The sequence below is a fragment of the Coturnix japonica genome, chromosome 1, assembly GCF_054131305.1.
Source record: "Coturnix japonica strain WE chromosome 1, WE-NBRP24, whole genome shotgun sequence".
Classification (NCBI taxonomy): Eukaryota; Metazoa; Chordata; class Aves; order Galliformes; family Phasianidae; genus Coturnix; species Coturnix japonica.
In genome coordinates this window covers 161,707,254-161,716,244 of record NC_140663.1, presented here as the reverse complement: position 1 = coordinate 161,716,244, position 8,991 = coordinate 161,707,254, and the positions used below count along the sequence as shown (strand labels likewise).

General features: G+C 39.9%; 1 protein-coding gene across 2 annotated transcripts in view; it reads left to right on the top strand.

Moving 5' to 3' along the window:
* Window positions 1–6,891: 6,891 nt before the first annotated feature.
* The window catches only part of SGCG (sarcoglycan gamma), a 103,599-nt gene continuing 101,499 nt past the window's right edge, over window positions 6,892–8,991 (top strand). For both annotated transcript variants that reach the window (XM_015852142.3, XM_015852141.2), the window contains exon 1: window positions 6,892–7,002. The gene's annotated coding sequence lies outside the window, so the exon portion shown is untranslated. The remainder of the gene's footprint in view (window positions 7,003–8,991) is intronic.

The following is an 8,991-nucleotide window of genomic DNA, read 5'->3' as shown; positions in this document are numbered from 1 at the left end:
TACAAAGTCAGTTATTTTATCCTGGCTGTCATTTGCTGCAATTCATTCTGTTTCAGTGGGAACATGAATCTATCTTAATTGTATTTCAGAACTGTAGAAACACAAGACTGAGGTCTCTCACAAGCTGTTATTTTTGCTTGCAAGCTAGAAGTGATGTGTCACCAGAATATACAAGGGCTGCTCCAAAAATGTCTTCTCTTTTATTATGTTGTTCCATGACATCAGAGGTGGATGTTGGTGATATGGCAGTAGAGCTGAACCTTCCCAACAGTTTTCCATTACATGTTGTTGCTGTGTGACAGATGGCAGCAGACAAGCAGTCTGACAGAATGGAGTCTGATGTGGAAATGTAGATGAAGCAAAGGTGTGGAACTAAATTCCTCCATGCAAAAGGTAGGGGGCAGTATTTTTCAGCAGTGGCAAAAGCGACAGAGGTCCACTTCCACTTCTGCCTATTTTCTTTTAAGTGCGGCATGCAGACTTTTTGTTCAGTATTGGCAAAAGTGAATGGTGATGACTGTGTTGAAAACCAGTTTTTTGTAGCTGAGAATTTGCTTTATCAAATTGTGTTATTTTGCACTTTGGATCAATTGTTGTTTCCACTGAAATAAATAGGAGGCATCAGTTTCAGAGCAACTTATATATACTCAGACCCTTTCCGTATTTGTGTAAGAACACAGTAGAAACATTTCTATAGGCACAGCATTAAATATTAGATTGTATAGCAACACTTACCTCTCGTGGAGGAACACTCCACTATATACCACTGTAGCCTCTACATTGCAGGATGAAATCAGATTTAATTAGGTTTAAACTATTTTAGAAGATTTAAAATAGAATGATTTCATAGACGTCCTATTTTTGCTTCTTCTTCTCAGCCCAGAAACAGGCACATCATTTTTCTACTTGTGGCATGGGAATGCAAGACTTGATGATCCTATATTGTGCCTCATAAGTTATTCTAAATGCCATTATCTTTAGATACTATCAAAGACCTCCCCCATGTATTACTTTCCACAAACTGTCTGCTGTGTAAACGTCTAACAGTGTATATAAACAAGCATATTCACTACAGCAGCAGAAGTGAATTGTACACATTCCTAACAGACAGCAAATATGGTAGAACTCATGACATGTTCATGCTAGTACTATTATGCATTAATTTGTGTTGTTGTGACAAACAGTATTTTGTTTATTTATTTATACTGACTTTCCTTGTGGTCCTCATACATACTGCCTGCATTGTCAAAAGTAAAAAAATGGTGAAAAGGGATGCACATAACAATATAAATTAAATTTCAAATTTTATGTCAGATATAGCACAAGACATCAAGAGTAATTAAAAAAATAAAACTAGTGCACAATAGAAGGATGATGTAAAATAACATTTTAATGTAGTAACATAGTTGAAGCAGTAGATTTTATTACTATCATTATTTTACCCATTACTAAGTACATTAAAACAAATGATATGCTGCAAACGCATGCAAATGGATGACAAAGGAATTAGTGAGTTAACAAAACAGGTTGACTCCCCTCTGGGACTACATGACATTCTTTCTGAAGTTTGAATAATAGCATAAAGGAAATTTCAAAAGTATTAAAAGGCTGTTAAAGACCTTGAGAAAATCACATTTCCCTTTATAGCGTCCTGAAAAGCTAAATTCTTGTTATGCTTATGGTTAAAGGTTGAAAATAAAACTGTTATGCTACATGCGTGTCCAAGGCAGTTTGTCAGGAGACACAGCACACACACAAAGAAAAATTAAAAAAAAAAGAAAAGAAAACCCCATCAACACTGTTTTAAATTCAGTTTTTGGAAGGACATAAAAAACTTGCTTACAACCACAGCTTGAATAGATGGAGCAAATAACTATTTTCTTAGCACAACTACAGAAATATATATACATATATATTAATTTTTATATATTTTAAAGTATTTTTATTTTTAAGAGCACTCAGTATTATTTAACAAGCATAATACACCACATAACATACAACACTATGAAACAATTACTTCTTCAAGCAATTGTCATTCTACTACAATTGCTTTAGTGACACTTTCATGCTTCATTTATCCTCCTATATTACATAACTGACTAATTTTTCTTAGCAGATAGAACTTAAATGTATAAATTATCTTACAGTCAATGTGTGTCCTATTATATCAAGAATTGTCATAATAAAAGGTTAATTTTTAATGAATAATCCCTTATTTAGAACTACATTATGGCATTTAAAATCCAATTAGTCTACCCTTTTCGCAGTGGATAGAGAAAAAAAGATGAAATTAGCAACTGAGAAGAAAATAATACATTATTAACTTGTAGAGAATTGGTAGAAATGAGTACTTTGTATGCTCCAATAGCATGGACAGATGAAAAAAGTATAAAAAGAACAAAAAAAAAAATACGTAGTCTGAATGAGTTATTGCAAAATTCCATTGAGGCAAGAACACTTTGAAAATGTACATTCAAAATATAAAATAGAAAATAAAAAGAAATGAAGACACAAGACAATAAGAAAGGAAGTAAGGAATACAAGTAAAACCTGAAGGGATTTTAAACCGAGGGAACATAATTTGAATGGTCTTCATGCATACTACCTTCCAGGAACAAACATCAAGGAAACTCTCCCACTTGGGCTTCCTCAGGTGGAACCCAGCGGGCTTGCACTGAAAGGAACCTTGGACAGAGCTAACAAGTATCTACTGTGTCCCTCAGCGTAGTAGGCACCAGAATAAACTGAAAACTTCAGTTACTTACAAATGCTTCCTGGAACTACTGCTTAAGCTCCTGTGATATCAGCAAGGGTAGACAGGGATCTCCAAAAATATTCCCCATAGGGAAATATGCTTAGTCCTTTGCAGACTGTGCAAGACGCTTGAACAACCTGGAGAGACAATGACAGATTCCACACACTGAGCAAAACATGCAAAAAACAACAGAAAAACTGAAGAGGAGTCTGCCTGAATTTCTACATGCCTCAGGAGCTTATGTGTCTGCTTCAGGGCTGAGCCTTAGGCATCTGCATCCACAGGGGAATTAAAATACTGAGATTACTTCTGAGGTAATATGAGGGTTTTTTGCAGATTCCATGGTTGCTCTTTGAATGTAAAATATGAAACAAATAAGAAAATGCTGCTCCTTACTGCTTTTCTAAGATGAAACACTGATTTCTTTAGACAAAAACAGTGATCAAAGTGGATGAACCTGCTATTTTAATGTTACAGCTTAAAATCTTTTGTGAAGGACACTAATAACTTATATATTTGTGACGTTAAGTACAATAGAGAGTAAAAGCTGAAAGACATTTCAAGTCAGATATTTGAGCTTCAAAACCAAACAGATGCTTGGATAAAGAATAGATGTTTTCATTATAAACTCAGATTCCTTTAAATTGTTAGCAGAGGTCACAATATGCAAATGTTTGTTCTGACAAGTTGCAAGTATGAGCAAAAACTACTGATTTCTGTCACAGAACTTCAAAGGATGGGAATTCTGTATCTCCTACCTTCCTGTATAAATTTTTACATAGTAGCACAGATACTGCTACCATTGTCACTATTATCAGTATTATCATCATATTTCCATAGTTACTATCAATCTCAGACAGAGACTGGAACCACTTTATACAAGGTGCTGTAAAAAGAGCACAAGTTTTCCTTAAGATTTTATGATCTGAGAACAACAGCAGAAGTGAGAGAAAGAACTTAACAACCTGCATATTAATATGGTCATACAGGTACAATTTTGTGGACTTCAATAGCTCAAATGGTGATTACTTCAAAATATTCAAGTAACCAATTAAGCTGTTGAGACATGTTTCAACACAGCATCTTCTACCAGATTTAGAAAATAACTAGTATCTTAACTCTAAATTGAGTCTACTTATCTTCGTAGCTTCCTAGCATCAAGAGAGAAATGTAGGAATGTATTCACTACTACAGGGTATAAGGCAATAAATATACTTCTGAAAGACTTCCAAAGGCTTCAGCTGTCTGCAACTCATACTTAGGCTGGGTCGCAGGCAAGGGCACCAGTTCTGAATACACAGAAACACCTTACTCTCCTATCCTCTGATGTCAAGAGGAGGGTTATTACTCATACCTAATCACAGTGCTCAGATAAATCTGTGTATTTCTTGGAAGGGACAATATGCAGTCTGGGGCTTGGTAAAAGGCACCTCCTTTAGATTTTGTACAGATCCTCATGTATGAAGGAGGCAATGATATGGTCCCAGAGTGGGTGTTGAACCCAGTAGTCTTGAGGTAGACCAACTTGAATTTTTTGCTTGTTAAACTTAAGCAGCTTGGAGATTTCCCAGAAAAACCACAGCTCCTTCACAGTCTAGCTCTCCTGCTGAGCTAGGTACTCAGAACGGGTTAGCACATGACAGTACAGTGAAGAGTCGTGCAATAGCCAAAGACTGTATCTTTGGAGGAATGAGCTATTACGAGCTCACCATGCTCAGGTGAATCCACATTATCTGTATAAGCTATTCCCATACGCCCAACCTTCAGTTTCTTTACTGGGAACTTTCTGTTACAGTTAAGTATGAAGCAACAAACAAACAAACAAACAAACAAAATAAACCCAACAAACACATAAGTAGTGTAGCAAGTGAGAGGTGAAAGGGACAAGGAAGGAGGTAGTGAACTCAGATGTTTTCATGATGGCTCAAAACCTAACTGATCCACAAGTTAGCCTGCTCATTACAAAACCAGGAGACTAAATGTATGCCTTGCTCATTGCTTATTCTATGGTACAAACAGTCTGCCTTCAAAAACACATGAATGCATAGTCACTTACTAGAAAAATAGATGAGATTTCTTCCCAAATTTTATCGTTGCCATCAATCAAATGGTATTTCATTTTCTGTAGAAAAGATTCTTATGCACAGGTTATCACTGTTTTTAAGTCTAGGTGATCAACATAATCAGATTCACTGTCCCAGTGATTCAAGCATATTGTGAATATTTTGCTTGCACTGATAACTTTAAAAATCTCATTGTGATTGGACAAGCCCATGTATATTACGGTAAGCAAGAAGGCACATATTTCATTTGCTCTAGCTTGTTTCAAAAACTATTCTTTTACTCTCTTAGCAAAATATATATGAATATATATAAGATATATATATGAATATAACTAATATAACTAAGAAAAACTACAGTTTATAAAGGTACACTTGCCTGAAAATATACAGTAAATATATACAGGGAAAACCTGTAGTGTTCTAGCAAGTTGAATGTTCTTAAAGTAGTTCCACTTTCCAGCACATCATTCCTGTTCTGTATAATCTTTTCAGCAACAACAATTTAATTTGATCAATTGTATCATTTTTAATGAACTGAAGCAAGATTTGTATTTTTAAGAGAATGACTTATTTTTCCACTAGTTTTCTTCTAACTCAGAAGCGTACCCATGAAAGCATAATCTGCAGAACATTATTTCAAGTTCAGATAAATTCAGTTGTAGGGAGGAAAAAAGAACATTAAAAAACACCTGTTAGATGACATACAAACTGACAGCATTCTGCACATCTTTCACAAAATATTTCACAATTTGCTTCTGATTTTGATTGCTTCATAATGACCAAATATCAGGGACAGATAAATTCAGAGTCAACCTGAAAATGCTGATCCGTTCATCTTTTGAATGCTCAGGATATTCAGCAGTTATAACTGGCTTGATAAGCAGCTCCACAGGTAACTCCAGGGATCAATACCTTCAGCTCCTGCAAAGGACACACTAAACAATTATCATTGAGCACTATTAGTTTTGCCAGGACTCCAACAGCACCTGGAAGTCTAGAGTGGCACATGATTTTTATCCAAGAAACGGCTGCTGGGGAATCATATTGTGAAACTCCAGCAACATCGTTTAAAAAATAGCTATAACTAAGTATCTGTATTAATATTCAGCATTTCTTCCTGTCATTTCTGCAGTGAATACTTCCAGGCTTCAGCATAAAATAGTAACTTTTACTCCAATCTCACATATCCCATCTCCCCAGACTCTTATGGCTCTACCCCTGTTACTTCGCTGCCTTCATGCCCAGACATATGAAGAGAGGCAGAGGCCCCTGCTGTGCTCAGCCCAGAGTAGAACAGACCGAGAGGAGCCCTGGGCAACCTGAACTAGTAAATGTGTATGTTTGGTGGCCCTGCCAGGCAGGGGGGTTGGAACTACATGATCCTTGAGGTCCCTTCCAACCCGGGTCATTCTGTGATTCTGTGAGAGGAGGCCTGATGACATCTGCAGCTCCTTACAGGGAGCGGAGGGGCAGCGCTGAGCTCTGCTCTGTGTAGCAGCGAGGGAAAGGCATGGAGCTGCGTCAGGGGAGGGCTTGGACCGCACTCAGACATCGGAACTGGATTTTGGTTGGTGCTGCGTGGAGCCAAGGGTTGGACTCCATGTTCCTTGAGGGTCCCTTCCGATCGGGACAGTCTATGATTCTATAGTTGACTCTTCTTGGGAAGCAGCTCTCAAATTTTCCCAGATTTTCACCCTGCCCTCCCACCGAGTCGCACGACCTCACGCTCCCGATCCCGCACCTCAGCTCCCGGCGGGACAGGAGCGCCCTCCAGGGGCGCCGGTTGTTCCGTACCCAACCCTCCCGCATTGCCGGGCCCCGCTGAGCTGCTGCCGCCGCGCAGGACCGGACTATGTGCAGACCGAGCGCTGTCGGAGCACCGAGCTGTCGGCAGGAAGGGCGGCCGCTCTGGCGGCGCTTCTCTCCGCTGCTGACCGCCCCCCCGGCGGCGTGGGGAGGCGGGCGGAGACAGCCGGCTTCCCGCCCCCCCTCGGCCTCCTCCCGCCTCCGCGCCTCCTTCCCTCCCCGCGTCACCGCCGAGGCTTCGAGTACGGCGCCCGCCCAGCGCCCGCCGGGACGAGGAGGCTGGATGAGGACTCGCGTCCCGGGGCGTTCGGCAGCCCCTCGGGCATGCGGCGGGTTGCGGGGACTCTGCCCTGCCCTGCAGCCGAGCGGGGACATCAGGTAACTGAGCGCCTTGAGCCGGCAGGAAAGTTGCCTATAGCACCCTGGGTGAGGTCCAGGGCGGTGTAGGCGACTCGGGCTGCTGTGCACTGCGGGCGGGGGGACGGGGCTGGCAGCGTTAGAACAGCGTGCCGGGTTCTGCTGGCTTTCCCCAGCCAGCCTCGCTGTGTTCAGGACAGCCAAATATTGCCGGAAAGTAATGCATAGCGGGGCGCGGGAGAGTTCGGTGCGTTTGTTGGGCATAGCCCGAAATACGCTGTTTCTTCTGAATCCCGTTGTGCCGAGGGCTTTCTAACGGGACCTTTGTGGGCTCAGCGTAAACTTCTAACAGATGTGTGGATTTTAATGAAAGCAATGTGAGGATAAATCCCTTTCCAGTGATGCCTTGCTTCCCTTTGCTCATAGTTTCTATCAGAGGCACTGAGATTTTTTCATTTATTCTAAAATCAGTTAAAGAATAGTAAGTTATCAGGGTGCCCCGTTGGTTCTGGGTGCTTTTGCTACAAGCTGAAACACTGACACTGGACCACTTTAAATCAAGAAATAGAAAACATCAATACTTCCAGAAACCTGCTTTCCTGCTTGGCCAAAGCAGTGAGCACTGCAAAATGCCCTGAAGGTGAAAAGATTTCCTGTTTCAGAAATGAGATGGTCCCCCATAGCAAGAATGCTCTGCACTTACTCCGTGGGTTAAATTGGAGAGAATCTGCCTCAAGGATTGTGTCAGCTTTAGCTGGGAATGTTTTACTTCCAAATCTCCACAGTGCCAGTGTAATGCCACAGTGTTTGTTGCAAAAGCCAGAGGAAGTAATCAAATGTAATGAGCTTAATTTCACTAGATTATAAAATAACGAGTTTTGGACCCAATTTAGGAGATCAAAAGGAGAACAGCTTGAGCAACGTTCATCTGTTACTGCAGGTAATCCCAGTGGTTATGCATGAAGCAATACAGTTATGATGATTTTCAGATTGATTGTAGTTTTTAATAAGCACACAATTATTTTCCCTAAAAAGCTCTGTGACCCAGCACACCTTTGGGGCTGATGCGTATATGCTCAATTCTTGTATTAATGGACTTTTAAAATATTGTATTAAACTAAGAGAAGTTTGAAAAAGAGAAAGAACTATGAGCGTAGGTAGAACTTGAAATGCTTTCCACCTTTCTGTGTTTTGTGATGCCTTTTGGTGTTGTTATTTTTTTTTTTCATTGTTAGCTTCAAACACAACTTCTCCCTGAGTTCTCATGAAAGTGGCAGAATTTCTTAAGTGTGTGAAACAATTTGCTATTGTCAGATATTCTGTAGCTCTTACTTCCTTAAAAAGATAGATACAACTTGGGAGTTATCATTTTTCTTGACAGCATGACAGTTAAAGCTTGGTTTGCATAGCAGCAGGCACGTGTGGTGCATTAAAGGATATCATTCTGAGCTGTCACCAAGTAACTTTTCAATGTGCTTTTGTGAAAGTGAATGTACTGCTTGTAAAATGACAGCTTGAGTGTAACTGAGTGTTAGGATGAGGAATTATGTAGTGATATAAGAGCTAATTTAAGGTTTTAACTGCAGTATTGATACTGCATTCCTGTGAATATAGTGCTCAATTCTGTAAACAGGTAATTGATTAATTTTCTTCATATTCATGTCTCAGTTAAACTCTAAAAATGCTCTGTTGATGCAGTTGTGTTTAAGCTGCCTGGATGTGGATTGTGCAATTTTTCCTTTTTATGTTATAGTGAAGAAAATGCTTCATTTGCTGATAAGCTTTCTGATGATACATCCAAATGACCTGTAATTGTTGCTATTTAGAAGCTGAGGTCATATTAGAAGTTGTGAGCTTAAACATTTCCGTGTGCCAGACAAGTGTTGTTTGAGAGTATGTGAAGCCTTATGCTGTGAAAATCAGCAGGTGAAGTGGGGAAGGTATATAACATACTGTTAAGGTATGGGAATGTGGGAAGTTTGGGAAAGAGCAGTCAGTCAGGAATTTGGG